This window comes from Pelodiscus sinensis, chromosome 25, assembly GCF_052426305.1.
Source record: "Pelodiscus sinensis isolate ZL-2025 chromosome 25, ASM5242630v1, whole genome shotgun sequence".
NCBI classification, from domain to species: Eukaryota; Metazoa; Chordata; order Testudines; family Trionychidae; genus Pelodiscus; species Pelodiscus sinensis.
In genome coordinates this window covers 19,648,383-19,666,112 of record NC_143076.1, presented here as the reverse complement: position 1 = coordinate 19,666,112, position 17,730 = coordinate 19,648,383, and positions in this window count along the sequence as shown.

Sequence of the window (17,730 nt, the reverse complement as noted above, 5' to 3'; positions counted from 1 at the left end):
GGGGGGTTAGATTGGCATCCCAGCTGAAAGGCCTCAGTGAGCTGAGATCACTAAGTGCAGCTGAGAGCAATGAGAGGGCCTTAAAAGGAAGGGTGGAGCTGCCGGCCACTGCCTAGGGCACGTGAGGGTCAGCAGAGCTGGCAGCGCGGGGGTGGAAGCGGGTAGCAGGGACTGTGGCTCCCATTTGCCAGGTACCTCTAGAGGGAGAGGGATGCGAGGAAGAGGCTCTGGCCCAGCTCTGCAGGCAGCACACCTGGAAACACAGGGGCTCTGGTGGTGCAGGTGTCCCTAAACCCTTAGTGCTTAGCCATTTCTCAAGCTGGCCCCATGGCAGGGGCAGAGGAAAATTTTGCAGGCCCTATTGGGGCCCGGGGCAGCACAATTTGGGCATGCACCACGGCCCCAGCCAACAGGTGGTAGCATGTGCACAGGGCCTGTTGAAGCGCGGGGACTGGGGCAGCCACCCCGCTCACCCTGCCCTATATCCGCCGCTGCCCCACAGCTACATCCTGCCGCGCACTAACTCTCAAGCAGTTGTTCTGGCCAGGAACAGACCGACAGCTACAGTATCCATAGAGACAGGGCCTCTGCTAGCATCAGCTGCTGGCTCCTCTCACTCCATATTGCCAGCAGCCCTGGTGTTGGGGCAGAGAAGCCGTCTCTGTGCCCTCTCCTCCTTCTGCCCTTTCCCTTCATTAAGGAAAAGCCAGGACCAGCTGTTGCAGAGGAGCAAACTCAGAGCAGCAGAATCTCTCTAGATTTCCTGCACCAATCCAGCACCAAGTGCAAGCTGGCTCCCACAGCTAATGCATGCCATGGCCCTGCCTGTCTCTCTACTACAGATCCTTTCTGCAGCTTTGGAAGGCCCACAGCCTCCCCTGCCACTGCAGCTTACAGCTGTGCCCTGGAACCACTAGAGGGCGCTAAGAGATGATACACACCACCTCGCCTTCCTGACCCCCATGCCCACTTTTCCCGGCCGGCTGAACATCACCGAGTACACCACCTCCATGTCAGTGTGAGAGTGCTAAAACAAGGGCAGGCCAGAGGCAAGTCCTTCCTGCAGCAGCCATGGGGCAGAGGGGGGTCTCGCTGTCTTTCCTCCTTTTTCAAGGATGAATTCTAAGGCAAGAGGTTTATTACCACGGCAGCTTGGTGTTTGGCTGGGGGAGTTGGGATCAGTTAACATCAGTCAAGAATTATGCTTTCTATTTACCTGTCTGAAATTTCCATTACTTTTCTTGTTCTGTATATTGAAACATACATCATCTGTTCATTAAAGCATAATCTCCAAATTATACCGTCTCTGAGCAAACAAGGTTACACTGGCTGCTCGCATTAGAATGAATCAATATCACACCTTGTCTGCTGCAGCGACTTTGGAGAAACCGATGCAAAAATTCTCAGTTGCTTGACCAATCCTGACACGGTGCAGTCTGCCAGGGCGGGGGCAGTTTGGTGTTAGTTTGGCAGGGGGCGGCAAGGATAAGCCACCAGAAGAACAAAGGACCAGTTTATACCCTGTGTCGTGGGAGTCAGGATCTGGCCTGGTATGTGTAGTGTGCGTAAAGCCTTTGGCCGCTGCAGGATAAAAGCTCTGCATTAATGTAATAACACCTGGTTTTTATCCAGCACTTGCTGGCTGCAGATCTCAAAGCACTTCCCAAAGGAGACCAGCATCTCCCTGATGGGGAAACTGAGGCACAGAGCTGTGACATGCCTTCTCCAAGATGGCCATTGCCCTGCGGGCTGGAGCCAGGACCAGAAGCTGGCTCTCCTCAATCTCTGCCTGGTGCCCTTGTCACTAAGAGAATGCCAACTCTGAACCCCTCTCTGAAGCCCCCAGGCTGGGGGTAGGGGACGTAGTGGGGGTGTGGTCTGCTCTGTAACCCAGTGCCCCCCTGTGCTGTGATGTGTGTTGCCCACTGACTCACCCACATGTTGTGATGTAGTGTCAGTACCTTGCTGGTTGCTGTGCTTGGGCTGTGGATGACCCCTACTGGCCTCTACCCAGCCGGTGGGCTGCCTAAGTCACATAGACAAAGACCCAACCGGTCAGACCGGTTGAGGGCAGCGAGGGAACTAAGGAAGGGAGTGTGCGGGGGAAGGGGCAATTGCTGGCTGGAAAACATAAAGGGAACAACCTAACCGGAGGACTGAGAGTCTAAGGTGGTGGTGGTGGGGGGGGGGGGGAGGGGGCATGGCGTTAGAGTTTCTAACACTCGCCCCGGGCTGAGCAAGGTTCCTCCTCACCCATTTGTGCCCAATTCTGTCCGTTCTTGATTTCTGTTGCCTCGCCATAGTGGGTGCTCTACGGACATACAACCTGTGCTCCAAGGAGCCCAGAGCCCAAGGTGCTAGTAAGAACACCACAACACTGCCACGCCCACTCCGAGCCGAGGCTGAGATGAACGCCAGAGGCAGCTGCTGATCAGAAGCCCATGTCACTGCCCACTGTCTCCTCTCATCAACCCTGCACAGAGACTTTGACCAGAGGAATGACCGGGCCTGCTGTGGGTTTAGCACACACAGCCCCATGGCATAGGCAGTCCCACGATATGCTAATTATGATGGAAGCAGCAGTCGGTTGTGTCTGTAAATACCGGGCTTCTCCCGTCCTCTGTCTCATCCCCGAGTCTGCAGCTTGTGATGATGGCTCTGGTTTAAATCGCCTCTGCTCAGGAACGGATTTGGAAGCATGGTGGGACAATCTTCCTTATTTTCTTAGCAGCTCTGCCTCTCCCACGTTCTCTGTCGGCTGATGGAAAATTCCACAGGAAGTAGTTGGTGAGCCAGGACCCCTCCCCTGCAGTGTTTGCACCTTAGACATGGCATCCTGGTGTCAGTACCTGTAAATGAAAAATGACTCCCAATAAATGAAAGTAAAAGTGTCTGTGGCTTGATGCTGATAAGAGACCAAGGCTAACAGGCTCCTGTCTCTTACTGAAGTCAGGGAGATTCCGCCAGGGCCAAAGGTTCCTTACAAGGAAGTTTAGGTAGGACATGAGGGAAAACTTCCTACCTGTCAGGGTGGCTAAACACTGGGATAAGTTGCCTGGGGAGGTTGTGGAATCTCCATCACTGGAGATATTTAAGAGCAGATTGGACAGACACCTGTCAGGGATGGTCAAAGCGGTGCTTGGTCCTGCCGTGAGGGCAGGGGACTGGACTTGATGCCCTCTTGAGGTCCCTTCCAATTCAAAGTGTTATGTAATTCTATGAAACAACTAATGGTCTGGTAGCACTTTATAGACTAACAAAACATGTAGGCTGTGTCTACACTGGTGCGATCTTGTGCAAAAGCGGCTGCTCTTGCGCAAAAACTTGCTGCCTGTCTACACTGGCCGCGTGTTTTTGCGCAAGTAAACTGACATTCTAATGTATGAAATCAGGGCTTCTTGCACCAGAAATCTGACGCTCCTGCTCAGGAATGAGCCCTCTTGCGCAAGAACTCTTCCATAAGAGGCCAGTGTAGAGAGGCGACATGAATTTCTTGAGCAAGAAAGCCCTATGGTTAAAATGGCCATCAGAGCTTTCTTGCGCAAGAGAACGTCTACACTGGCATGGATGCTTTTGTGCAAAAGCACATCTCTTGCACAAAAGCACATGCCAGTGTAGACGCTCTCTTCTGGAAGAGTTTTTGCAGACAAAAGAGTATTTGTGTGAGAATGCACCAGTATAGCCGTAGCCATAGCTGTAGATGGTATCATGAGCTTTCGTGGGCACAGCGCACTTCTTCAGATGACTGGAGTAATTCTATGATTCTTCATGTGTGGTTCTCTTTGCAGAAATGAGGTCTGTTTCTAGAAGTACTCGGAGCAAGCAACCACCATGCTGCAGCCATTCATTCAGTTTTAATATTCCAAGGTGGGATGTAGACTGGGAAATTATTTTTATTTTTAAATACGGGACCAAACTGTGCTCTGATTTATGGCCCATTGAATATGAGCCCAGTGGGGCTGTACAGAGTAGTTGGGGGTATGTAGTTGGCAAGCAGCCCACCCATCAGTATGTTTTGCAGCCAGCATCAGTGTTTGTGGGGCTCTTATTGGGTTCAGATCTAAAACATGGGATTGCTGCTCTGAGAGTAAAGCAGGTTGTTTTTGACAGCAGTTTTTTGCTGCCAAAATATTTGCTGTTTTCCTACCAGCCCCATGAGCCGTACGTGGTGAGCATTTTTCAAAACTTTGAACTTGAAAAATTGTCATGAAAAATGTCAAGAATTGTTTTGTGAAAAATAGTCCATCTTTTTCTGGCCAAATCTGCCTGTGATTCCTTTCATTCTCCTGGACTGAGCGCCTCACCTCCAACAGAACTGACTTTGAGAAGAAAGCAGTTCAGCTGTTGTAAATGGTTTGACTGATGGCTTTTCGGTGACCTGTGGCAAAACGGTCAGATTTCTGTCTCCCCACTGCATGGAGATTTGAAGAGCTGAAATTTGATAAGAAACACTGGTGAACTCTTAGTGACCTCAGATGGAAAATTCAGCCTCAGAACAGAAGAGGGATTTCCCCTGATCCCCCTGAATGCCCACAAAGCTATGAGTTTTAGATGGAGCAAAGATACAGTTCTTACGAGCCAAACTCCTTGAGAATATGGAGAGTACCTCTGTCTGGGACTATAGTAGAGGGCTCTATAAGATATTAGATATGTGTTGCACACATTTGAAACATATTTATTAGTAATTTAAAGCAACGTTTAATATACTCTGCAATTAGACCATCAGGCTAATTAAAATGGCTTTATGGCATGTTCGCGGCTGCCAACACCAAATGTAAACCAAACCCCATTCCACTGCATGGAAAGACTTCTATTGATTTCAGTAGGTTTAGGGAATGTCTTCATGACCCACAGGATTGATGGGCAGCAATCAATCCAGCAGGGGTTGATTTATTGTGTCTAGTACAGGCTCAATAAATTGACCTCTAAGTGCTCTTCCATTTTCTCCGGAATGCCACTAAGGGGAGTAGGGGAGACCATCAGCTGTTGACTTACTATGGTGAAGATACTGCAGTAACCAGATCTAAGTATGTAGCCGAAGTGGTTGATGGCCCCTGGTATTACAGACAAGGCCTTACATTTGATATCCTTCCATAACCCCTATTAAATATGTGCTTACGTCCTTTCTGAAAAGGGATGGACTTAAGCAACAATTTCAGCTTGGTTTCCATCCCCAATGAATTTGCTTCCTTGAAAGGAAATTGATTTTAAAAAAATCTTAAAAGAAACGAAGCAAGTAAACTTTCCTGTAAAAAAATGCATTTCCCTCCATCAGCTTCATGTGTTACTGGATCCTCAGGTTTTTAGCCCGGTTATACATTCCTTTCAAAGGGGGAGTATTCTACATACTGTATCTGTCTCCCATAAAATGCCTGGCACTTGTATTTCAAATCTGTATGGTGGTGTGTGAGACATGGCATGCATAATAAATATTACAGCGCTGTCCAGCATCCATTGAAACAGAAAGAGATGATAGGACTCGGTATATTGCACATGGTGCATTGTTCTCCAGCAGGAACACGGTAGACATTATCAATGAGAGACATTACTGCAGTACCTGGACCACTATCCTCTCGGGCGCAGTAGCTGCTTTTGATTTGACAGTATTCATGGGGAAGTATTTTAAATAATACATGGCATTTCTGTGCAGTTCAAGGCTCAGGCGCTAGTTTAACAGCAGTTGCGTTGTGTTATCATTTGATAAACATGCTCGTTATATATTATGTATATCATATCCTGATGCCAGATTCACAGGAAGATTTTTTTTCTGGTCATACAGCTGGGCTGTTTGCTCTGCATGTGGATTAGGTTATGTTAGCATCTCCATTGTAAAGTGCAGCCTAATCTCCTTGTGCTTAAACCAACGCTGCAGTGTAATAGAAAGGAGATTCTAATCACTGCATCTAATTACAGAGAAGGGCAAATCAATACAAAACATTTTAAGAGTGTCTTAAATATTATAAATTCTCCTCTCCCTTTGGCTGGCAGAGCCTCTTAGAGCCATTGGCATAAGGGAGAGAAGGATTTGGCCCTCTCCGTATGAAGCAAAACAGAACAGCCAGGCAGGAAGAGGAAATGGCCATTTTGGCAGTAGGATGAAAATGAGGCACCGGATGTGCCCATCGGCACTTGCATGCAGGAGAAAGGCAGGAGATTTCCAAAACTGTTTTAAGTTCGATTTTGTTTCCTTGCTCAGTGAAACCGTCTAAATAATACTAGACCTCAGCGTAGTGCATGGGACCCCACGCTGCTGCATCGCGAGCTGGAGCTCTCACTGGGACCCATGAATAAAGCGGCAGCTGCCACGGAGTGGACAGCAGCCCGTTCATGGAGGTGACAGATTTCGGAGAGCTAGGGCACCAAGCCCACGCCATGCACTTACATCGGGTCCTTTGCCCGGCACCCAAAAACCAAGGCACTGAGAATTGCTGCTCACCTCTGAAAGACTCAGCCTAAGGTTCCTCTGGTCCTTTCAGGGTATATCTGCACTACAGAGTTTTTTTTGGAAAACTGGCCATTTTACCGAAAAAACTTAAATTACATCCACACTGCAGTCACGTTCTTCCTCAAGAAAATCAAAACAACAGAGTGGTTTTTCCAGCACTGGTAATCCTCATTCTACTAGGAAGGAGCCTTTTTGTGAAAGAGCTTTTTTGGAAAAAGGCGTGTGTGGCCGGGGACGAGGGAGTTCCTTCAAAAGAAGAGGAAAAAGGAAAAAGCACAGGTGACCTGGTGGCCCTCTATCCACAGTAATCACAGATGAAATGCGAAATAGCATCCATTCAGTGTGGACGCTATCTTTCGAAAAAGCAGATTGCTTTTTTGTTGCGCTTTGGCAGTGTGGACGTGCTCTTTCGGAAGAAGTTTTTCTAGAAGATCTCTTCTGGAACAGCTTCTTCGGAAAGAAGCCTGCAGTCTAGACATAGCCTCAGTTAGGCCTTTGTCGGTGCTGTCGTTGGGTGTGTGAGTTCTGTGGTGTCTTGCACCGCGTGGTGATGGGTGCTTCACAAGTACATCAGAAAGCGGGACCTCGAGATTTCCAAATAGTATCAGGAAATCTACTGTGGGCACCCACCTGCGCTCTAGGGGAAGGATCCTGACTTTTCAGCAGACTGACATAAACACTACAGTAAAGCATAGGCCTGGGCAGGTGGAAGACAAGGAGCCGACTAAGAGACATAAACGAGTATGACCATGTTCAATGTTACACGTACCTTTGTGTGGGGCTTTGGCTTTAAAAATGGAAATCGGTACTAGGGCTCCATGTTGAGGAGCACAGGTTTAGACTGGCTCAGCTTAGAGTCCATTATCTTGCCTCCAGAAGTGGCTGGTAGCTGATGCTTCGGAGGAAAATGAGTCATCTTACCAGTGCACCTGGACAATCGTTGCATTTAGGGATGGAGGGAGAGGAATTTCTTCCTGATCTTTATGGGGACTATTTTGCTGTTATGAAGCATGAAATCCGATTTTCTTCATCCCAGCGGGCATGACCACTGTGCAAATAATATCAGCTGCATGACTGTTCAGTGCTCCTGAATAGTAACAGCTCCCTAGCACAATCCGCATCTTCTTCTAGTCCAAGTGGCTGGGGCACTGCCCTGCTTTCTCTCATGCAGACTCAGAGCAGAGTAGACCTTAAAGAACACAACCCTAGCAAAATAAAACACCATGCTGCGCACACAGTTCTCCCCCTGGGGAAAGGGTGAGGGAGAACACATCTGGCTAGAGCAGAGCTAAATGTATTGACCAACATTTCTTTGATGAAAAATGCATTTTAGGTGACACCAAAACACAGATGGATTTCATGGAATTGCTTCCTTTGTGATGATCCTCTTAAGATTCAGACCCCCCCCAAACATTTCACATTGAGAGTATCACACAAAATGTTTTGATTTTTTGATTCAAACCAACTTTGTTTCAAAATGTCCTTCATTTGGCGTTAATTTTTTTTTAAAAAATGTTAAAAATGTTTAAAATGAATAATTTTAGCCTGACCTAAAATGATCTTTTCTCTTTTTCAATTTGTCAGAAATGTCAAAACCTTTCATTGTTGGCTCTACCAGCAATGATTTTTTATTTGTTGGAAGACCAGCACACTGAGGGTTCGTTCTTTGCCCAGCTCAACATGTGGCGTCTGCTAGTCATGTTGCTTAATGCACTCCTGGCAGATGCTCAGATACGAAGAAGATGGAGCCAGGATAAGAACTTGTACAGTATAATACAGCATAGCATATAACATGCGGGTTTCACGGTCTCTCATTCTGAGTGCACATGACAGACCATTTGCGCTGGAATGGGAGAATGAAAGAGGGAGGCAAAAAGCAACGACAAACTAAGAAAACGAATGAAATAAAGTCAAGGAAATTCTGTTTTCTTTTCAGAGGACAGCAGCAAATGTTCCTAGATCAGTCCCTAAATATTCAGGACTTAGGTTTAGTCTCCCTTCCTTCACATCAAGGTGGGGTCTTTTGGTTCTCTTGTGTGAAAGCTTTAAGGGCATTTCCTTCTCCCCCTTACTTTAAAAATGTTGTCAAAACCCAAGGGCTCGTGTCTGCACACTATACTACGTTGTCGTCTGAATGGGTGCCCCTCGTATCACAACCTATGCCTTGTCTGGGTTCATTCAGCCCATCTGCTTGTGATAAGTAAACCAGGGAATGGAACAGCAGCAGCGTTGGGACTGAGGGACATGAAGGAAGGGCTCAGCTCAGAAGTTGACAGAGGAGCTGGGGACGCGTATGGGGCTGAAGGTCAGAATGGAAGACATTGGCAGAGCTGTGTGCACCTGTCTCCTGCTAGGTAATCAGCACTGAGCCCATCCTGGATCCACAGGTCCCAGGCTTTCTGGAATGCCAAAGGATTTGCAGTTGAAAGCTCCGATGCTTTTTTCCTTTTCCCGCTTTTCTGAGTGACTGGCTGACAAAACTGGTTGACAGAATCCGTCTGTGGAAGAAGGAGGCATTTCTGATCCCGCTGTCATCTCCCCAAATGCGCCTGATGCATTTTTCTCCTCTCATTACATGAGCTACGTCCACTTTTCACTTGTGAGAGTCCAACTCTACACCCGAATACCTCCCTTCCCGGTGGGGACTCGGTCTCCCAACACCAGCAGCCTCATGACTGGCCCCTGGCATCACCCACACCGCATGAATGTGGAATAGAGACGCTTTACTCCTGGCCTCGCACAGACCCTCGTGTCCAGGGCGGCTCTAGGCCGATTCCCCCGATTCCCCCGAATCAGGCCCCCGCCTAAGAGGTCCTGCTCCTGGGTGCATGGCGCATGCACAGCCCCTGTCCAAGGCGCGTGGCGCAGGCGCGGTCCCGCCCCCGTGAATCAGGCCCCGCACTTCCTAAAGCCGGCCCCGCTTGGGTCCACTGACAGGGTCCAACTTCAGCATTACCAGCCTGAGATCATCTTCAGCTCAGACGCTCTCCCCCACAACTGGACCTGAGTTTCATGCCATCCCTGGCCACATGCCCGAGGGCCCGAGCTGGCCTTTGGTTTCTTCATTTGTAACATGTTTAAGTGTGGGAGTTAATTTAACTTTCAGGACAGGGTTACTCCTGTGGGAGTTCTGCAGCTGTTGCATTTGGAGCCAGAGGAATTGCAACAGGAGCAAAGTGTCCAGGCAGATGGTACTGGCTCGAGCTAGGTGCCACACAAACGCCCCACCTTGGTAAGTGCAGCTCTACCCTGACTGGTCGCCTTCCCTGATATTCTAGTTCTAGATTTGCCCAGCTCTTCCAGCCCCGCTCCATCCTGGCTTGCAAGTCCCGGCCCCACTACATGGCCAACATCTCTTGGGCCATATCTGGAGCCTACAACGTTCCAGTCCTTAAGCATCTCATGCTCAGCTCTGCCAGTGCCCCTCAGAACTGTCTCCTGATAACCCAGTCCTGTGGACTCACCTACGAGCCATCTCCAGATGTGTTCGCACCCGGACACCAGGGCCGGCCCTACCATGAGGCGAACTGAGGCGGCCGCCTCAGGTGCCAGACTGTGGGGGGCGCCACTAGGACCCAGAGTGTAGAAAATTGTGTCTGCTGCTGGCGCAGATGTAGGTAGCAGGGCAGTCCCAGGAGAGGAGCAGAACAGGGAGGAGGCAGAATTGAGACCTCTCAAAGTTTTGGCCCAAGCGAGGGGGCATGGGGGCATCACTTGAGCTCCCCGCCTCAGGTGCCAAAATGTTGTGGGCCGGCCCTCCTGCTGGACACTAGTCTGAGACCCAGCAGGCTCCGTGTCAGCTGGCAACACTAGCCAGCATTTGATCCTGGGTCTTCATAGGTAGCGGGCGAGGGTAATCCCACACGCTGCCCTGTTGTACTACAAGGCCCATGTCTCCTCTGTTAGCCAGGACAGAGTGTGGGCTGATACTATTTAGAGCACACCCACCCTCCAGCAAAACCAGCCTCCTTCTCAGTTTTCTGGTCCTCGGCCTCCGTCCCGAGGAGCTGAGACCCTGTCGGGCTCTGGGAAGGATGGGCAGCTGAGAGGCTTCACCTCCAACAGGAGGAGAAGGAGCAATTAGCAGTCTGATAGCAAGATTAATAGCAGATGCTCATAATTAACTCACTATGCATGTAAGCAGCTATTGTCTCCACTTTATCCTGGAGAGATTGATATTCTGGAGTGACTCATTATCGAGAAGGGACCTATTTTGCCTGCAGAGCACAGTCACCAGAATGGAAATTGCAATTAGAGTTGACTGTGTCCCTGCCAAAAGATTTTAGAGGAGAATGAGTTAGGGGTGGGGCAGGCGCCTCTCTCCATGTGGGCAGGCAGCCAGGGCAGGCTGGCTTCTCTTCCCTTTTCCCGCTGCAGGAAGTTGTTAAAGCCGAGTTGAGTGGGTAGGTGTTTGTGGCCGGAGGAGAATATTTCTGTTCAAATCTCTTTGGCACCTTGGGGTGGATGCAGGATTTCTCACGAGAACGGGGCTGCACCCGGAGCAGAACGAGGAATAAATGAAAGAGAATGAGAGCTCATCATATGAGTATCCGTATCGTAACAAACCCATGGGCCCATCCCTAGGTGCTCAGATCTGTTATCGTAACATTTCTCAAGAGGGCTGGTACCAATTTGCTCTTGTAGGCTCATGAGCCAGACAGTAACAAATCAGCTTGTGTCCCTCCAGTGTAAGGTGAGCGCTTGGATGACCACTCAGGAGAGATTCAAATACCACCCAGCTGATGAGCAGAGCACCTACAGCTGGCAGCATGTGTTTCTAATGGTGGTGCACATTCAGACATGCTTTGGTGCACATAAAAAAACCATTCATCACATGGCTGGAAAAAAATACCCGTATATGCATGGAAAAGATTAGAGGGAATGTTGGCCTCCTCCTCCCCAGGGTTCCCAGGAAAAAACCTTCAGTAACAAGCCTGAATAGCTTGGGGTGTGTACATTGGTTTATTATTGTAGCTTCTCATCCCTTGGAGGTGGGCCTGCTGGCTCCGTAGGGTGGAATTGCTCATATGACGGCTTTTTTCATTCTTAATTTTTTTAAAGAGCATCAAAAAAAGGAAGTGTGAAACCAGGACACACGTTGAACATTGCCTGGATTTTGCAAAGAGATAACATGAAAGAAAAGTCAGAAACGTCCTCTTTATCCAGCCCATGGCAGTGTTATCTCTGGAGTGCCGCTTAGCACTCAGCAATTCTGCTGTTCTTCTCCTGGCGTGAAGAAGAACACCCTACTCTGCCTACTCCCAGAATTAGACTCTAAGCCAATGGTGGGCAGCTTGTGGCCTGTTGTGGCCTGCGAGATATTTTGTTTATAGTTGTCCAGGTGCAAGGTTGCCAGATTCTGCAGGTTTCAATCCGTCTGCTAAAGCGACACGCACGTAAAGCCAGGGCATGTGCAGGGAGATGCACGCAACACTGACTGGGAGAGCTTGGTGCTCCCTCTGCGTCCAGTCCCAGCGCTGCTACTATTAGGCACTGCCCACACATTCTACACACGCCAGCGCCGTTAGCAAAACTGCCCTATCCGGGGACACCGTCCGGGTTCCGACAATCGTGGAGATGAAGGAGAGCCGCTCACTAGCCTCGGCTGCCTGACCAAACCAGAGGAAGCCTCTGGCCTCCCGGTGACACAGCTCACTGTAAGGCTGTCTTGCCCCCTCAGCAATCTGGTTGGGAAAGAAGCCCCAAAAGGAATTTGGATCACAGCAATGCTGCTGTTCCCGGCTGCCCCTGATGGCCAAACAGGCCGAGCAATTCCCTCCGCGCCTGCGCAGCCGCCAATCAGGTCGTGTGTAAATTGCCTTTCTCTCCCCGCCGCCCCCCACGTCCCTACCTGCAGCTTGGAACTGGTCTTTGCCACAGTTCAGTAGCCTCGTCATCGATCTCAAGAGGGCCTGGAAAACACATCTCTCCTAGTTCAAGAGAAAACAAACGCTTCAGCCTGACTGGTAGATAGAGCGCCGCTGCTCCTCCCGAGACACGTATTGATCTAAGAAATGTGTCGAGTCCTGTCAATGGCTGAGTGGGAATTGGGCTGTCACTTTGATGAGGGAAAGGGCTGTCAGGCTGCAGCTGGGTGAGGAGCAGGGATTTCACGGTACAGGCCATTGTGGGCCATCTCAGACCTAGGAACTCTGGCATTACATTCTTTGGGGTCATTCAGGAAATCAAGTTACAGTGGGGGAGGTCTTGGCTGGATGATTTAGCTGGGATTGGTCCTGCCTTGGGCAGGGGGCTGGACTTGATGAACTCCTGAGGTCTCTTCCAGCTCCATGATTCTAAGATATAAGAAATCCTAGAGCCCGAAGTAGGTGATACCTGCGGTACCATTTGCAGGGCTAGCTGCGCTTCTGGTCGCCTGGGTGCACCTTTTCTCGGAGACCCGACCGCTTTCTTCAAGCCAAAATGTCGCTTGTTTATCACGGGATGAACAAAGTGTAAGAGAAGTTAGATGTGAAAAATTGTGCAGTGATCCCCAGTGCCGTCCGCGCCAGAACGCTGGGAGTGTTGCTAGTGTCGTGTGGCATTTGTGTAGCACGGACGCGATCCATAAAGCTGATCGGTTACACACCTCAGCCCTGAACCTCATTGGTTCAGGAATCTCCTTGTAACGTGGGACATAACACTGAGCAGGGCTGGCCCACAACATTTTGGCACCTGAGGCGGGGAGCTCAAAAGACACCCCCATGCCTCCTTTTCTCCTGCCTGCCTGTTGTGTCTCTTGTGCCTCCTTCCTCCAGCACAGCACTCCCCCATCTCTGTGCATCCAGCGCAGAGAGAATCCATCTGCACCAGCAGCAGACACAATTTTCTACACTCTGGGTCCTACTGGCGCGCCCCCCCCCCCCAGTCTGGCACCTGAGATGGCTGCCTCAGTTCGTCTCGTGGTAAGGCCAGCTCTGATACCGAGGCTTCAAAGCGCAAGTTACTTAGCTCGTATGCAGCCTGAATGACATATTAGCCTTATCAAATTTCTCTTCCTGAGAGACAATCTGGCCTGCTTAATGAGTTACGTGTAACTTGGATAAAGGCAAAAGAAATGATATCATACAACTGGAAGAGTTTTACCCTCTTGCCTAATGTGTGTCTGCTTCTGTGCAGCAGGTTGACAAAAGGATGCTGTGCAGACTGCCAAATAACAGAGACACATTTAATAACATACATGGGGGAAAAAACTGTATTGACTTTTTGGAAGGGTGTGATAAAATGTCATATAAAAGGACCCTCCTCTGATATACAGCCGTTTCAAGGAGAAATGAAGCATACAGCAACCAATGCAATATTATGAAAAAGGAAGTGAAGAAGAATCCCTTTTCCATTTGTAACTGCAGAAGGGCTGTTAGGGACAACATAGAGCCAATTAGAATGTCATTCATCACTCTAGGTGGGATTTGACCAGGGCACTGGGGTTAATATTACTACTCTTAAAAAAATCAGAGAAGGGTATAAAAGACCCTAAGTGCACAAGATTAGAACCGAATGAATTATTCATAATGACTCTTTTATTTGCCACGTTTCATCATGGGTCTCACTGTTCATGAAGTGATTGCAATTGTGCCACATTCATTTGTTATTTGAAATCGTTTGCTGAATAATCCTGCTCCAGATTCTTCTTCTGTAGCCTGCATGTGAGCAATTGTTTGCAAGTGTTCGGTGTTCAACATAGCAGCCGTTTTGACTGGACATGTCCACCACACCGAGATTGTCCCCTTTCAGAGGGTTTTTTTTTTTGCAGGTAACTCATAGTTTCCTTTCTCAGTGTGAATGCTCACAATTCCGAATTGAAATTTGCTGCCTGTGAACATTCATTATATTTTCCTGCTTTGACAAACATTCCTGCTAGTGAACATGTTTGCTGGACTATTCCAAATTCAGGAAAATGCATTTGTTTAATGCTGTGGATGCAAGTTTGCAGAAAAATGCTTCGAGGGTTTTTGCCTAGCTGTGGCGAGGACTTTAATTTTGTGTCTCACCCGAAAGATGCCACTTCCCGCAGCACAGCAGTTCATTGTGAGTCTCATAATATTTGGTGTATTTCTTAAAGCCCCAGAACCTGCATTCAGGTGACTGGAAGAGAATCTCCATTTAAAAAAAAAAGAAGAGTTTCTAGCCCTCGTGGCTTTAGAGAAAAGTTTGAAAACGCGACCCAAGTGTGATTAAAGACAAGTGAAAAAGAACACAAAATGTATTAGAAAAAAAAACCCCTCATGGTTTTTGAGCCAATGTCCTGCGTTTCCCCCTCCCCAACCAAACACATACGACTGTTGAAGGCTTAGTTGTGGCAATATTACAGTGCTCTTAGCACCACACCAGGGTTTCAGTTCAAGACAGATTCAGATGAAAAAACAGCCTATTCAGTCTCCATCAATTCTCCCTGCAGCAGGTACATGTTCCATTGAAGAACAAAGCTAGCGCGGTGAGCTTAAATGGGCAGATGTAGTTTGCAGCACAAGGCGATGATGAAACTATGAAGACCTATATTTCTCTCGGTTTGCTGCCTGTTCTTGTACTCTCACTTGCCAAGCAGAAGATTTAAACCGAAGAAGCACGGGGGAAATTTTCTGAAGAAAACATGCAAACAATTACCAAAGCGTGGTACAAGCACCTCCATTACTGACGTGGCTGATGTGAGTGAATGTAAGGGAGCTGACCTCCTGTACTCTGCAGAACGCCGCTCCGGCGAAGTCGGCTGGTTTGGTGCATCAAAACACCTGTTAAACATCCATTAAATGTAATGACAGTGCGGTGATAGCAAAATAAAGTCAAAATTACTGTTCATTATTCCTCTGCTCACGTGGCCTCTCTGATGGGGTAATAAACCCACTACAGACTCTTACTGCTCAGGATATGACACCTGTGAACACCTGAGCCAGCCATGGGATGTCAGCCAAGAGTCATTACCCGAGATTGATGGACATGATGCTTGTCTAGAAGAAAAGGTCCTTCAGTTTGAGCAGAGCCGTCTCTGATCTTTAGTTTTCTGCTCTGCCTGGGCTCCCTAATCTCCGCTGACCCCTGTAATGCCTCCTGTAGGGAATGCAGCTGGGTTGGCATTTTTTAGTGCTTGCAAACAGCTGATCTGTGCTCCAGCCACAGACCTATAATGGGGGTGGTGCCGGCTGAACAGCTGATGCTAAATTCCTACCAAGACAGAGAAGCCATATGTGGCACATGGCGTGTGTGTCTGAGCAACACCTGTTTACATAATTTCCTTAGAGGGGGTGGAAGGGTCAGCGAAGGGCAGAGGCTGAGCAGAGAGAGGCTAATCGGTACCGGAGCATGTGCACTGTACAGAGGCCAGCACGTCACTAACTCTCTGACCGGGTGGCGCTTTGGCAAAACATCAGACATTAAGAAATCTATTGGGAAGAGCCGGGTTTGTCTGAAATTTGTCCAGGCTTGTACGAAAACAATGCCCTGGATTCCAACAGCTGCAGTGCACGGCGGTTGACTTGGAGGGATAGGCATGACCACGGTGAGAATGGATGAGGTTTCACTGCAGCTTCTGCAGTCATGTGGGTTACCAGCCTTTGAAATAACTTGAAGTCAAGGCAGCTACTTAAAGACTTGTCCCATGTTTCATAGAATTGTAGAATCCAGGGCTAGAAGAGACCTCAGGAGGTCATCAAGTCTAGCCCCCTGCCCAAGGCAGGACCAACCCCAACTCCATCATCCCAGCCAGGGCTTTGTCAAGCCAGGACTTAAAAACCTCTAGGGATAGATCCAAGAACTTGATGGAGGACTGAGTTTTAGGCCTCGATTCAGCAAATGATACAATTCCTTAACTTCGAGCACATGTTTAACTCCATCCTTTCTCAGCAAAGCATTTCAGCATGTGCTGAAATATGAGCATTTGTCAAAGTGCTTTGGTGAATGGCGGGCTTGGTCAGTTTGAGGTACAGGCCTGCGGGGGGTGGCGTGGGGGGGGGAGGAGGGATGATTCCAACAGAGCAGCTTGTTCATCACCTTGCTGTGAATCATCACCATTCCACTCAAGCTTAAGGGGAAGGGCCCGTTAGCTGCAAAAACCTTTGCCGGAATAGTAGTGTCATTGCTCATTGTCAGGATCCAAGCTGGTTGAAAAATGCTAGTGTTGGCATGAAAAATTTCGCTAGATTTTGCATCACCGATTTGGGAAAGGAATGATTTCCCACTTTGTCATAGGAATTTTGGGGTTCAGAAATGTCCAGACTAGAAAAATGTCCATTGTTTTTCAGTTTTCCCTCGTTCTTCTTTTCCCCCTGTTGTCACTGAAAGGGGGAGAGGTGGGAATGCAAACCCTAAAAATCCCACACACAACTCCCTTGGAACCATATCACCTGAAGAAGCCCTGGAGTACCGCAGAGATGAGTATATGGGTAGCAGAACTGATTTCTAGGAGGCATCTTGTCTTTGAAGGAATCAGATGATCTTTCTATCTAAGGGTACGTCTACGTTATTCAGGAATAGCGGCCGTTATACCGGAAAAACAATACCAACATCCACACAGCAATTGTGTTATTTTGAAAGAAAATTGAAATAACTGAGGGCTTTTCCCAGCGTTGGTAAACCTCATTCCACGAGGAATAACGCCTCTTCCAAAAAAGCTCTTTCAAAATAAGGTGTTTGTGGACGCTCCATTGCTGCTATGTCAAAAAAACTCGTCCTCGGGGCCATTCTAAGTTATTCCTCCCCCATGCCTCCTGGGGTTCTAAATCCAATTCTAAATTAGGGGAGCCTGTCTTGGACTAATTTGGAGGCTTCCCTGTAGTGTGGATGCTCTATTTCGAAATAAGCTATTCTGGAAGACATCTTCCGGAATAGCTTTTTCCGAAATAAGCTTGCAGTGTAGAGATACCCTAAGGTTATGTCTACACTCGCGGCTTCTTGCGCAAGTAATATGCAAATGAGGTGAAGTGTGGAATATCGCCGAGCCTCATTTGCATACCTAATGAGCCACCATTTTTTTCAGAAGAGGCTCTTGCACAAGAAGGAGCGTCTACACTGCCCCTTGCGCAAGAAACACCCTCTTGTGCAACGCCGTTCTTCCTGAAAAGTAATAGGTGTAACGGCGTTGCGCAAGAGGGTTTTTCTTGCACAAGAAGGGGCAGTGTAGATGCTCCTTCTTGCTCAAGAGCCTCTTCTGAAAAAAATGGTGGCTCATTAGGTATGCAAATGAGGCTTGGCGGTATTCCACGCTTAGCCTCATTTGCATATTACTTGCGCAAGAAGCCGCGAGTGTAGACACAGCCTAAGAGTCAACCTCCATCTCCCCAAACGAACAACCA